The sequence below is a fragment of the Delphinus delphis genome, chromosome 14, assembly GCF_949987515.2.
Source record: "Delphinus delphis chromosome 14, mDelDel1.2, whole genome shotgun sequence".
NCBI lineage: Eukaryota > Metazoa > Chordata > Mammalia > Artiodactyla > Delphinidae > Delphinus > Delphinus delphis.
The window spans coordinates 350,030-363,421 of record NC_082696.1 but is presented as its reverse complement, the minus strand read 5'-3'; the positions used below and the strand labels follow the sequence as shown (position 1 = coordinate 363,421).

The 13,392-nt window shown below is 53.6% G+C and overlaps 1 protein-coding gene across 9 annotated transcripts in view; it reads left to right on the top strand.

Annotated features, from left to right (window-relative positions):
• FAM120B (family with sequence similarity 120 member B) overlaps positions 1 to 3,197 on the top strand; it is a 71,784-nt gene extending 68,587 nt beyond the window's left edge. For all 9 annotated transcript variants that reach the window (XM_060029609.1, XM_060029601.1, XM_060029607.1 and 6 more), the window contains one exon: positions 1,293 to 3,197. The gene's annotated coding sequence lies outside the window, so the exon portion shown is untranslated. The remainder of the gene's footprint in view (positions 1 to 1,292) is intronic.
• The last annotated feature ends 10,195 nt before the right edge of the window (positions 3,198 to 13,392 follow it).

The window sequence follows — 13,392 nt, the reverse complement described above, 5'->3', positions numbered from 1 at the left end:
CTCTTCCTTCATAGACTGTCCTTCCAAGTTTCTTTTTCTGTATGTTTGTTTTGGTCTCTGTTTTTACTTTAGTTTTTTTTCCCTCAGATGCCAGGTGATTCTTGAGTCCGCTCTTGTTGAAGAGTCAGGCATTAGAAAGGGGACTGGAAGTCTGTGCCTGGCGGGGCTTCTACCGCCATCTTCTCAGTCATGGGACCCCTGTGGAAGCCCTGACACTGGAATCCTTCGCTCTGTTACCTCGGGTTGGTCAGTTTCCTTAGAGCAGAGACCTCCAGTTTCTTCTGGAGGCACAGAAGGGATGACGTAGTTGAGAACATCTGAAGCTCTGCGTGACCTTTGGAAACAGGGTGAGGGGCCTTGGAGTAACCTCCAGGTTTCTGCCTTGTGTTGGGTTCAGATCTCAGTAGCGTTGACTTGGAAGCATGGGGAGAACAGCAGTGACCTGTGGGTGTGTTGCCCTTGAGACGCCGACGCCGCACACGCACACGGATGCAGGCGCACACGGCGAGCACATCTGTAGAGAACTAGGAATAGCCCCTGGGGCGCCAGCACCCACAGACCACGGAGGAAGGGGAGGTTGAGGGAGAGCTGCCTGAGGGTGCAGGAGGGCTTGGGGGCAGGTGCCCTGGCTCGCGGGGAGGAGCGTCTCAGAGGAGAGGGGCTGGCACCTTCCAGCATCTCCGAGGCAGGAGCGACCCACAAAGAAAGGATGATGTTGAGCCCTGAGGACAGCAGGGGTCACATGGAAGAAGCACATGGTTGGTGGCGTCAGATCAGGAGGCCCGTTGTGGGCCTCCAAGGCCACACTCAGTGAGGGGGCACCGCAGGGGCAGGGGGTCCCTCAGCTTCTCCTAGACCCTCCTCCACATCCAGGCAGCACAGCACCCATGCAGACACACACGGCCTCAGGTGTGATGCTTCCTGTGGAGGGCACTGCAGCTGACACACCCCTCCTTTCCTGCTCACCCCAGGCCCTCCAGCTTAGGAAGCTGTCCCGTCCTGGCAGGAAGAGCGGGCTGGCTCAGAAGATGCGGTTGCCACGGAGACTCACGCAGCCACTTGTGTTCCAGGCAGTCCAGCCAACGCCTGCCTGCTGGGTGGGACAGAACCGTGTCACCATTGGAGAGAGAATTGTTTTAAAACTTGGACATTGAACATAGTGCCTCTGGCTTACCTACAGTCAAGACACATCATAGAATACACTGTGTTTCACACGTTACTGGCACCCAGTCCAAGACGTACATGGGACGTGGTGTGTGTTTTAAACTCCGTTCCCCTTGTGCATTTCGCAGGCAGCGGGTAGAGAAGGGAGCCAGGAAGACAAGGCAGAACTGAAGACACTCACGGAAAACCACCTGCGACGTGTCGCCCAGAAGCATCACTGCAGCTTCACCCCGAATACAAGTATCGTCCTAACAGTGAATGTAAATGCAGAGACGCTCGTGGGAGAGAATAGGGAGTGGAGAACTCGGCCACACTGCAGGAGGCCTCTGCTCGGCCGCACAGCAGAGGCCTCGCTGTCTGTCCAGAGCGCGTGGTTACAGCTCCTGCTTCATTTTCACACGGCCCAGTGCACACTCGTGTCTTCATACAGCTGTCCTTGAGTTAAACACACGATTTCACAGAAAGTTACTTTCTCACAGTGGTGGGCCCAGGCCTCTGACATACAAGGATCCTTGTAAAATGCATTGATGTGTCCATGGTACAGCTTTTAGGTTTTGATTCCTTGTCTAAATTTGTCAGGAAGGCCATTTTGTCAGGAGTTAGAGTTTTCTACGGGTGAGTGGAAATGACTGGCTTGTGGTGAGCATTTTGCTCCTAGGAATTAGCCAGACCTCATCATTAAAGGAGACACACGCAAGAACCAGGGAAAAGCTATGACCCATCCAGGAGCCGGGCACCAGGGCCGCATTCCACGTGCTCTGTTCCTCGGCACTCTCCACAAGGTCCACAGGGAAGCCTGCAGCTGTACAGGTGGTCTGGTCGGGTTTGCCATCTCTCTTCGTGTCGTAACGGTGATCTGTGATGCAAGTGTGTGGTTTATGCCAAATATAAATGATTAGTCTGTTACTAATGAGAAAACATGACTGACTTCTTTGCTTCTGTTTTTCATTTGGACCTGTAGTTAAAGTTCTAGAGCTGGAAAGGCCTTGGGGCTCTAACCCAGGCCTCTTAGGTAGCAGACGACTCCCACGAGGTTACCGTGGCGACAGCAGGGTCTGGTCCTGACTCTGCCTGGCCTCCTCCTACTTTGTGGCCCCGGTGTCCTCATCTTCAAATGCGAGTCACACGTACTCCCTAAAAGGAAAAAAGTGATTTCTGTGCTGATTTGTTGTTCTTCTAATGTGATTTAAATTCGTGCAGACACACCTTAGATTCCTTATGCTCACAGCTCTTCCTTGATACAGCTTTCAATCTAAGACATTATGTAGATGAAAGGAAGCTAAATTATGAAGCAAATAGTGTCAGCATCACAACCCCAGTAGCTCTCCGTGGGCTGCCGTAGCCTGTGCTGGAGGAGGGCTGTGCCGGGACAGTGGCGGCTGAGCCTCTTGCAGGGCCTGCGGTGGCGGCACAAGGGGGAGCAGAGCCTTGGGGGGAACGAGGCTTGGGGCACCCTGCCCCGGGCGCCCACCAACCCCTGCAGCTGTGGTGCGGTGGGTCCTTCTTGTGCCTCGCGCCCCTTGGTACCAGGCCGGGAGTCGCCCACTTCGCTGCTCCCTTGAACTGGTAGAGCTTCTGGGGGACTGGGTTTCAGGAAGGCTCCTGCCTGAACTGTGCTGTGGGAATTTCTGCAGCAGCAATGTGTGTGTGATCCCGTGGAGGAACACAGCACGGCAGGGACGCTGTTTTCGTCTGAGATAAAGTGTCCTTTTTTAAAGTACTAATTAGTTGGATTTTATAAATCTGATTTTTTTTCAGGTTTCAACACCCAGAATTTGGTTATGTTCATCTTTTTCCGTCCTTTGAGCTTCTTGTTTAAAATTTCAAGTTCTTGCAGGCACCTGCCACAATTTAGGAAGAAAAATAAATAAGCAGGCACCACTATTTCCTGACTCACAAAAAAGAAAAAAAAAATTTGCTAAAGGGAAACGAAGCACATGTGTGAGGCAGGTCTGTGTTTTATACGTGGTATTGAAGCTTCGGCTGGTGACACACAGGTGACTGGACATCTTCACCGGTCTTCAGTGTCAGCCTGGCTTAGTGCCCAGTGAATTCCTCACCCCACTGTCCTGCCGGCTTTGGGGAAGAGCAGGCTTGCGGACCATGATGTTGTCGGACCATGAACTGCGTCCCTTGGTGGAAAGAGGGACGCTGAACGCCATGCTCTGGGGAAGCCGCAGTTCCGTGTGGGGAGAGGGGACCCGGGCTGCTTGCAGGTGCTGCGTTCGGGGGGCCCCGCAGGGCCTGATGCCCATAACTTCCTCCTGTTTGATGCCAACGTGACCCACGGCCGAGCCGGCTGCCTCCCTGTTAGTGTAGCAGAAGCTGACTCGTGGCTTCTTCCGTGGCTCCCGTCTCCCAGATGTTCTGGGAGCTCCTTGTGAAGCGTTAAGAAGGGCTGGAGCTGGCTCTGCAGACTGACCGTGAGACCCCATCCACGGAGGTGAGCCAACCAACAGTTGGCAAACGTCCCCTCACGTCGAGGTCCTGTGTGGTTAGAAAACCTGCTCCCTCACGGTCTCAGGTGGCACCCAAGGCCATGGCTCGTGCCTCCCCCACTGTTCCCGGCCCAACCGAACCCGCCTTCTGCAGAAGCAGCGCGGGTCTGCGGGACGGTTATAGTTCTGAATGAGGAGGTGGATGGCGAAAGCCGGCTTTATTAGAGGTTGGGTAAAAACTGAAGTTGACTTCAACCTTCTCTGTTCGGCAAGTTGTCTGAACTAAAAAGAAGGAGAAGCAGCAGCCTCTCCAAACCAGACTGGTCTTCGCGTCTCTGTGGTTTTCCCAGAAAGCCTGTCTCCTGGGGAGCCAGGTCAGCGCCCACAGGACACGCAGGGAGTTGCGGGGGAAACGTGTGCTGGTGCCGACGACTAGGTCCCCGCGGGCACCCAGGTCAGCGCCCACCTCTGCCCGGAGGTCAGAGCCGGAGGGCAGGGGGTCCGGCAGGCAGTGACTTGAGGGCAGGAGGGAGCGAGGCCCACTGGTCACGGCTTCGCGCCTGGACACTTGTCTGCACTAGAGCCACTGAATGTTAGTAAAGCTGAGCAGCCGGGGGAAGCCTCTTCCGGAAGGTTCCACGGGCTGCAGGTTTCTCGCCGGCTGTTCTACAGTTTCGTCGTCTCCTAACCCCATTTTCTTGGAGGCAGGTCCGGCACCAAGAGTAAAGCACTCCAAGATCTGTCTTGTGGTTTGATTCGGCCTCTCCAGCCTGTCAGTCCTTTGCGTTAGCAGCTAGCTCGTAAGTCTGTGTAAAATGGCGTGAGATATACTCTCCCTTTTCTTGATCCATGTAGCTGTTAAAATTCAGGAAAAGCAGATGATTCGATTAAATTAAGCCACCAGCCTGTCTATTGAATCAAATGTTCAAGCCACAGCCCTTAACTTCGGATCCAGACCAAGATAAAAGCCTGTCACGTGTGAAGAGATACTGAAATAGTCTGAGCCACTGATACACATCTGGTGTCACCCCAGCCTTCCTGTCCCAGGCAGCAGGGCAGTGACAGGTCACCGTGTGCCGGGCGAGGGGGATGCAGTCAGCTCGAAAGGAGGAAATTGTCTAATCCCTTTGGCGTTGGTCTCGGAGCAATGCACTTCTGAGAAGACAGTACCGCAGTGGCTGAAGGGATCGTATGACTCAGCATGAGTCGCCAATTTAAGGCTACAGAACTTTCTTTCTTTCTGAAAAGGTTTTCCCAAAGAGTCATGCTCTTTTTTCTCCCCCCCCCTTAGAAATCCTCCTCTTCCTTTGCTCTTTTCTGATATTCTGGGTTTCAGCATATTTCCTTCTAACAGTTGGACCTTTCCAAGTCTTAAAGCTGGATTAAAATCGTTTTAATCCCGGATGGTATGTAGCGAGGTTCAGTCCCTGGCCCTCGTAGAAACGTTCACAGCACATTATAATGAGCTGATTGTCAAACTGAATGTTTCTGAGCTTGTGTGGACAGACGTCAGGAAAATCGCCTTGTTATGTTGGATATGAAGGATTTCTCTTTCACGGAGGAGCAGCAGATCACTACAGTAGACTCCCAGGCTTTGGTGGCCCCTAGCAAGTACACAGAGTCGTAGAAAATGTGCTTTTCATCCTCTTGGGAACAGTTCTCGTTCTTACTGGTCTTAGACCCCTTTTATACCTAGAAACTATTGAGGACTCTAGGTTACTGCATTGAAAATTAAAAAGGGTAAAAAACCTTAAATGTGTATTTATTAATTCATTTAAAAATAACATATTTCCTCCAAAAAAATGAGTGAGAAGAGCAGCATTCTTTTGCACTTTTGCAAATCCATTTAGTGTCCGGTTTTAGGAAAGACAGCAGACCGTCTGCAGCAGTGCGCCATTCGTCTGAGAGAAAAGGAGGACCGGCCCCAGGCCTGTGGCTCGAGAGCAGGAGGCCTCTGGTGCCTTTTCAGAGATGGACAGGCTTCCTGGAAACCATCCCACACTCCACAGGCAGGAGTTCCCTGAAGGCAACTGCAGTGGAATCTGAAACCGCTTCAGTAACTCCGGCCCAGCGTGTGTGACAGGCACTGGTCTGCCCTGCACTCTGGGCGCACAGTTGTGTACCCTGCTTGGTCATGTGGAAAATACTGGCTCTCTATGAGTTCTGCAGTCTTCCAAACGCTGGCATGTTTCCTTATACGAGAGTCACACTCGCTGCTGTCGCCCGCAGCTCCGTCTGAGAGCTCTTCCCTGAGGACACCCTCCAGCGGCTGTGGCTCACACAAGGGCTCCCAACTCTAATTTTTGCTTGAAATTTCAGATTTCCTCATTGGCAACAAAACTTTTTGTGTTGTTTTCCCTGAAATGACAACTTCAGCACCTCTGGAAAGGGAAAGTGGGAAGAGATACGGGTTAGAATTTAATGCATTAAAAAAAGCATCAGAAACAAAATGGCCAAAAGCTAACGCAGGACAGCCTGGAGGAGGCGTGGATGGAGGTGTGGGAGCCTGGGGACAGCGGAGAAGCCACGTAGGTTGACGCAGCCGTTCTGTGGGCAGACGTACTGACGGGACATTTGTGTGGGAGACTCTGTCCCCAGGGTCCAGATAGGAATTTACTCTCGTCCTGTCCATACGAGGCTCATTCTGAGTCAGGCAGCCCGAGGAAGAGGGAGTGTCCGACCTAACGGGCCACAGGACACGTTCAGATGCAGCTGGGACAGAGGAAGGTGTGGCGTGTGCAGGGGTCTTCTCCCGTCGGCTGGGCTGGAGGCTGATACTTAAACCTCCCACGAAGGGGGTCAGACCAGATGCGGTGAAGATTTGCAAACAGCACAAGACGCAGAATCGCAGGGTCACACCCTGGCTGGTGGCCAGGCAGCGTGACCACATGCTTCCCGCCCTTGAGTCCCCGAAGTCCCCACGAGGACCTGTCTCTGCCCCACCCTGTCCCTGAAGGCGCTGAAGGAGACGTTTAATTCTCCTCCTTCCCACAGGGAAGTGTGCTGCTTCTGTAAAAGCCGCAGGCACAGCCCAGGGCTGGCAGGGCTGCTCACTGGGCTCTGGGCCCCTGGTCGTCAGCGTCCCGCTCGGCTAACTGAAGCCCAGCTGCACACACAGGCGCTAATGTCCGTGACGCAGCACCAAGGGGAGGGCAGGGAAGGAAATGTCAGGGTACCAGGGCGAGCGCCCTGCCCACCCTCCATCTGTGCCCACGGCAGGGCTTACGGGAGCATATGCTGCCTGTTGCTCACTGACCATCTGCTCCGAGTTGCTGAAGTGTCCCCGTTACCGTGGCAACACAAACACTCCCCGGTCAGGTTTCACTTTTATCTGTGCTCTGGAATGGGGCTGGGGAGGGGTCGGTCTTCCTTCCTCCCGGCCCTGCTGCCCCTCCCTCAGCGCTCCCTCCGCCTCTGGCCTGGCCCTCTCCCCCCCAGTTCGGAGCACGTACGGTTGGAAGGAGAGCTGGCCAGTCTGAGAGCTGGGTGGCCGTGTATTTCTGTTCGCCTGGCGCCTGACTCCGGAATGGACCCTTCCCCAAATTTCAGGCTGGTGTCTGCGGGCTGAGTCTGCCCGCACGGGAGAGCTCCAACTGGCTGGGACACGGCCCCTTGGCCAGGGAACATCTGTCCACCCACGCAGTTTGGGGAGCTGGTTTAATGGGACAGATGGGTGGGCTTTCGTCAGCTGTTAGCAGGACCGTTTCGTGGGCCCTGTTGTGGGATCCACGTCCCTCCCGGCAGCACCAGGGGGCTCCTTGCAGGGGGCGCAGCTGCGGAGCCTCCTAGAGAGTCCGTGTTTTCAGCTGGGGTTGAGAGCTGCTGAAGGGAGCGGGCCGGTTGCAGCCTCCTCTCCACCGAGGTGTCAGGTGGTGAGACTGGAGCCCCCCAGCGGGAGGCTAGGAGGGGTCTAGGGCGAAGCCAGACCTTTGCTACGTTACCCCCAAACTGAGTTCCCCTCTTGGTGAGCGTCGAGCCAGAAGACACAACCAAGCCCAGTGCGGGAGAAGGAAGGATTGATTACTTGCAGCAAGTAAGGAGAGCACCGGGGATATTTCCCAGAGCAGCAAAATAGGGGATGTTTTAAGCCAAGGGTACCTGCGTCTTCATGAGGGGGCTTGAGCAGAAGAGAATTCAACATAGAATTGGGCAGAGGTGGACACAGCCCAGGCTTTAGCTGACTGAAGTTGGGACGGTCAGCATCCCTCTTCGCCTCCTGGGGAGGACTTAGTTCCTGCAGAGTAACTCAGACTGTGGTGTGCGCCCCTTGGGGAGGAGCTGGGACTCTGTTGCATCGCTGTTCCGTTGCTTCTTGACTGGTCTTCCTTTGTTCCTGCGTTTCCCGCCTCCATTAAGATCATTAACTGCTGAGACCTGTTCAAGGGCAAGCGCTGTGTCCACGTTCAGATCACAAAAGGCTTAGGCCCCAAATGGCTTCTTATGTCAGGAAGGCCATGCCTGGTTCTTTCTCCAGGGACCCCCTACCCTGTTTGCTTACAGTTACTTTCTTTTTTGAGAACCTAGGGATACAGAGATTCTGTTTCTCCTGCTGGTTCTTGGGGAGACCAGCTCCCAGGTCTGGCTGTGACCTTGGGCTGCTTCTCTCCATCAGGACGGCGTGTGTCCGGGGCACTTCCACCGGGCACCACACAGACCTGCACGAGGAGGCCTCACAGGCTGCTGAGCTGCACATGCAGGGCCCACGCCCAGGTTTATCAGGAGAGGGCAGAGCATGGCAGTTCCTCCCAGAAACAAGGGCGCCAGGCCGCCCTCCGTGTTCTCCAAGTTGATGGGACCACCCAGAGCTGGGACCAGGCAGGAGGGCAGCACGGGACCTACTCCAGGGTTTCTGGGGCCCCCTCGGCGCTTTTTCAGCCAGACCCTGGGCGTGGGCAGGAGCGGATGCCCAGGCAAGACCTGAGGCATCTTATGGTCTCCAGGGAGTCAGTGGGAAGCCAGGGACCCGAGCGACTCCGTGCGGTATAGGAAGCCACCTCTGGGGAGGAGTCAGCCTCTCGTGGCCAGACTCACCCACCCAAGCCTCTCCTGAGATGCCCGCCCCGCACAGAGCCCCCGGCTGCCGTGGTGGCAGCGCCCCCAGAATTTCACAAAATCTGCTGTAAAGGTTCATTTGTGGCTCTAGGACGCGACTTCCCTCAGACCCAGGGGCTGGGTGTCACCACGAGGGTCTTGGTGCCCCGCGGTCACTTCATCAGCACGGCCCCCCAAGCTCAGCAGTGGCCCTCAACCTTCCGCACCGCACTGCCCGCTGGAGTTAGTTAAGCGTCCGCACCCTAGCCGGGCCCCTGGCCACCTCCTGCCAGGCTGCCTCCAATCTCCAGTCACCCGCCCGGTGCTCGACCGCAGGCAGGTCCTCGCTTCCCGGAAACGAGAAAGCAGGTGCCTGGCTGCTCATTAAGTTCCACTTCCCTGGCCTTTCACCACTGCACTTGTGAGCATAAGATAGTGATATTTCAATGAAATTAACACACATTGCTGGGCACCAAATGGCCTTAAGAGCAAGTCAAACTTGGAATTTTACCGAAAGCAAAACTCCCGTTAGACTTCTTATCTCGATGGCTTTTTAAAATAGGAATTTCTTCATAATATCTCAAGTATCTTTTAATTTCCAACAGATGCACATAAAAGGCCCATTTCCAGGTTACTTGGGTAAAGGGTGGCAAGTGCTGATTTCCCTCTGTGCCATTTGCCCTGCCTGTTCCAACATTATTTAAGCCATCGCAAATGTAGAAAGAAAGCGGACATAACATTGACACCAAAGAGATCAGCAAAAACGAAAGCTATCAACTAATCTAATGTATAAGCAAGTGTGAAAATCCTAAGTAAGTAATTAGCAAACAGAATCCAGCAGTGTGTTAAAAAGATTATACACTAATAAGGGACTAAGTAGTTTTTTTCCAGTGAAGTAAGAATGGGTCAATACTAGGCCTTTTGATATAAACCACCATCTAGTAGAGCAAAAGATTAAAATGTCTCTATAGATGCTGACAAACATTGGATGAAATTCAACATCCACTCTCAGCTTTTAAAATGCTCCTAATAAAACAGCAGTTGATGAATACGTCTTTAATATTATCAGTGCTGTCTCAGCCCGAAAGCTCACATCCTGGGGAACCCTGGAGACGCTGGGAAGAAGACAGACCCTCAGGATCCCACAGCCCCTTCACACAGCTTTGGTGGTTCTGGCCCATGCAGTTGAGTCAGGAGAAAGAAAGTACAAAACTGGGAAAGGATGAGATAAAGTGATGATTACTTACAGGTTATTTCATTGTATATCTGGAAAACCCTAGAGAAGCAGCTGAAAAATATGTACAAAAATATAAGAGAATTTGGCAAAGTAATCAGCAGGCTTCCTGTCTGGAAACAAGAACCAGTAGGAGATATGACAGAAGAAAAGGCTTCATTTATCACAGCAACAGAAGAAAGATAAGCTGTATAACAATGTGGTTAGGAAGAAATATGAAAGTCCTACAGCAAGAAAACTGTATAGCACCTCTGGGGAACGTGCACGCCGGGACAGGGACCAGCACGCATGCGCTTGGGTTGAAGATGCCAGTTTCTGCACAGTTAATCTGCACACATAGTGCAACCCCAACTAAAATGTTAACTCTTTAACTAGACAGGTTAAATCTAAATTTGTGTGAAAAAATAATAGGGCAAATCTAAGAGAAAAATCATAGAGGAATTAGCTCTATCAGATATTAAAACACGTTTTGAAGTTATATTTTAACCTCTCTTTTACTGGCAAATGGATAATTAGGAAGTCCAGAAACAGACCCAAAATACAAGTCATTTATGATAAAAGTGTTTAAATCGTTGGGGGAATGTAGTGGTGCTACATAGACAAACATCTTGGAAAACTATAAAGCTGGCCCTGTACTTCATCAAAGTTAATTCCAGACAGATCAATGATCTGAATGCTAAAGAAGAGAAACAGACGTGTACTGACTGAAAGAAACCACAGGAGGGTTTTTATGTTGTATGGAAGGCCTAAATATAGCACAAAACCCAGAAGCCATAATGATATGAACAAAAAGATGACATAAGAATAAAAATACTCTGCGTGGAACTAAACCGTCACCGTAAGCCAGTCAGAAGATGAAGATAAGCTGTAAAAGATGTTTGTAACAGAAACCGAGAGGAGTTTCTTTGTTATTTAAGTCAATAATAAAGAGACCCATAGGTCAGTGAGGAAAAGGAGGCAAAGGACGTGACACACAGCTCACGAGAAGGAAGGAGAAGTCGCCCTTAAACGAAAAGATGCCCAGCTTTTCTCATAAAACTCCCCGAGCGACCGTGTTCCACTTGGGTCAGGCTGAGCAGGCAATACGAAATCCCTCCCTTCTCAAGGGACGAAGAAGGTTTGGCATGTCCATCAGAACTCTATTTCCATGAATGTGTTCCACAGGTACAGTCACACGTGTGTGCAGTGACACGTGTGTGGTTATTCGTGGCCATGTTGCCCGTGGGTCCACCCTCATCCACAGATGCTGTTGCGTGTCACCTGCCCGCTGAGCGCTGGCCCTGCAGAGCGGAGCTCGGAGCCCAGCGTTGTGGCCACCAAAATCCTCACCTGAGACTCGGACCCGTGGACACCGTTGTTTCCCGTTAGGACCCCGATGTGAAGGGCTGGCTTGGGACAGGTGTGACCCCCAGAGCCCTCGGTGGCTTTGTGAGCCCCGAGTCATGGGGCCCAAGTCCCTGCAGGTCACAGGCCATCCTGAGGGCCCTCGTCCCTCCAGAGACCCTGCCCCTCACGCCCGTACCCGCACTGTTGTGGGAGACCTCACCAGGGCCCGGAGCAGCCTGGGCTTGGGGGGGCCCATCCACAGGGGCCGAGGAGCCACCAGCTGGGTGTTCACTGAAACCACGAGGTGTGTTCAAATCTCCTCATGTACATCTCAGCATGTGTCTGGGCGAGGCTTTTCTCCCTGTGGGTTAATTTGCAGAGAAAATACTGCAATTCAGGAACATGTACAAATTGAAAAGGCACAGGAACGCTGGAACTGCCTTTTCTGATCACTTACTCAAATTCATAGGGCTGTCTGAGCAGGATCCTTGCTCCTGGAGGCCAGTGGAGCCAAGCGACTTTGACCCCACGGAGGGCGGGAGCCCTGCCTTTCCACCCCGAGGACGGACCCCTTCTCCCAACACAACCCATGTCACACGGACGAAGCAGTGATCGCATGGGATGAACTCACCGGGAAGAGACGAGGAAGCTGGACATATGTATGTTGTGGAATAAACTCAAGAATTGAAAAGCCGTGGAACTAGGGACCTGGGTTTAAGGTTGAGGTCTCCAAGTCTGTGAACCTGCCCCTCTCCCGGGGACGCGAGTCCTGTGCCAGATACAGGCTGGCACCAGGTGGGCCCCCCTCGGGGGCTCGACCGGGCTGGCAGGAGGCTGTCCCCTTGTCCGGGGTCTGTAGCTCTGCGGCACCTGCCCACTGTCCAGACGCTGTCCTGCTCGCCGAGCTGACCATCTCCCCCCGGAGCCCAGCTCCAGTTTCCAGCTGTTCCCACGGATCTGAGAAGAAACTACGATTTGCACAGCAGCCGAAGGGGCTTTTTCATTCTGGAGTATCTGTAACAGGTGGGAAACCGATCTCCCAAATGAGCCTCGTTGACACCCCTCTGTCCCTGTTTCTTGTGGGGAGAACAGCATCTGGCTTATAGAAGCTACAGCCGCGGCCTCTACATGTAGTCGGGCCGCAAAGCCAGGTCTGATTGCCCAGTTCAGTTTTAGTTTTGCCCACAGAGGTAGCTGTTGTGTTTTGGCTGTGTGATAGTGATGACGGGGCTAAATGAGACAGGTGCTTCTCTGTAAGCACCTTTGCTGAGCACACAGAGACCTTGCACTGTGACTGTAAGTGGCCTTAGCCACTCGCCCAGTGATCCTGTCGGCTGCTTTTTGTGCCGGGGGCCAGGAGACCCCCTCAGCCCCATGTCGGGTGGACTGCAGAGGAGGTGGAGAAGATGGGAGGGGCTGGGGTTCCCATCACAAACACTCCCTGCAGCACGTCCAGCTCACGGGGGGTGGACCCCACTCCCCGGCCCCACACATGGTTCTCTGAGCCAGTCCTGTTTTCTCCCAGGGCCCCAGCAAGGCACAAGCTGACCCTGACTTTCATAAGAAACTGTGGCCGGCATGAGGGGCCGGGGCCATGTGGCCAGGGTGGTTGGGAGACTGGCTGTGTGACTTTTCATCAAGTTACCCTCTCTGAGCCTCAGTTCCCTCAGCTCGGAAAGCAGGACAACACTGGGTATCATGTAAGGACCAGCATGCAGTGCCCAGCACACGGGAGGTCTGAACAGTCGCCGCTTTCCTCCCTTCCCCCCCACCCCCCCGGTGGGACCCCCGAGGGGTGGGCCCAAAGCTCGATGTCACTGGGAGTCACCCTTGAGCCATGGTTCTTGCTTCTCAGCGGATGTGCCGCGCCCGCCCCGTGGGATCCTCAGCAGTGGGGATGGGGGCAGGGCAGGAGGAGGTGGGGCCAGGGGGCCACAGACGTGCAGCCCCATCTGCCTGGGACCCAGGCGGCAGTGCCGTTGCTGTGTTTGTGTCCAAAGCCCATGTTTCATCGCAGAACCTGACAGTATGTGGATGGGGTACTTGGGTGATCGCCTTGACAACAGGCACCTCTAAATCCTCTGTCCCGGCAGATCCGCAGTGGCCTCGCCCTCCTGGCGAGAATGGTGCCCTGTTGCCTCACCTGGGTCTACAGAGAGAGGGAGAGAGAGAGAGAGAGAGAGAGAGAGAGAGTGTGTG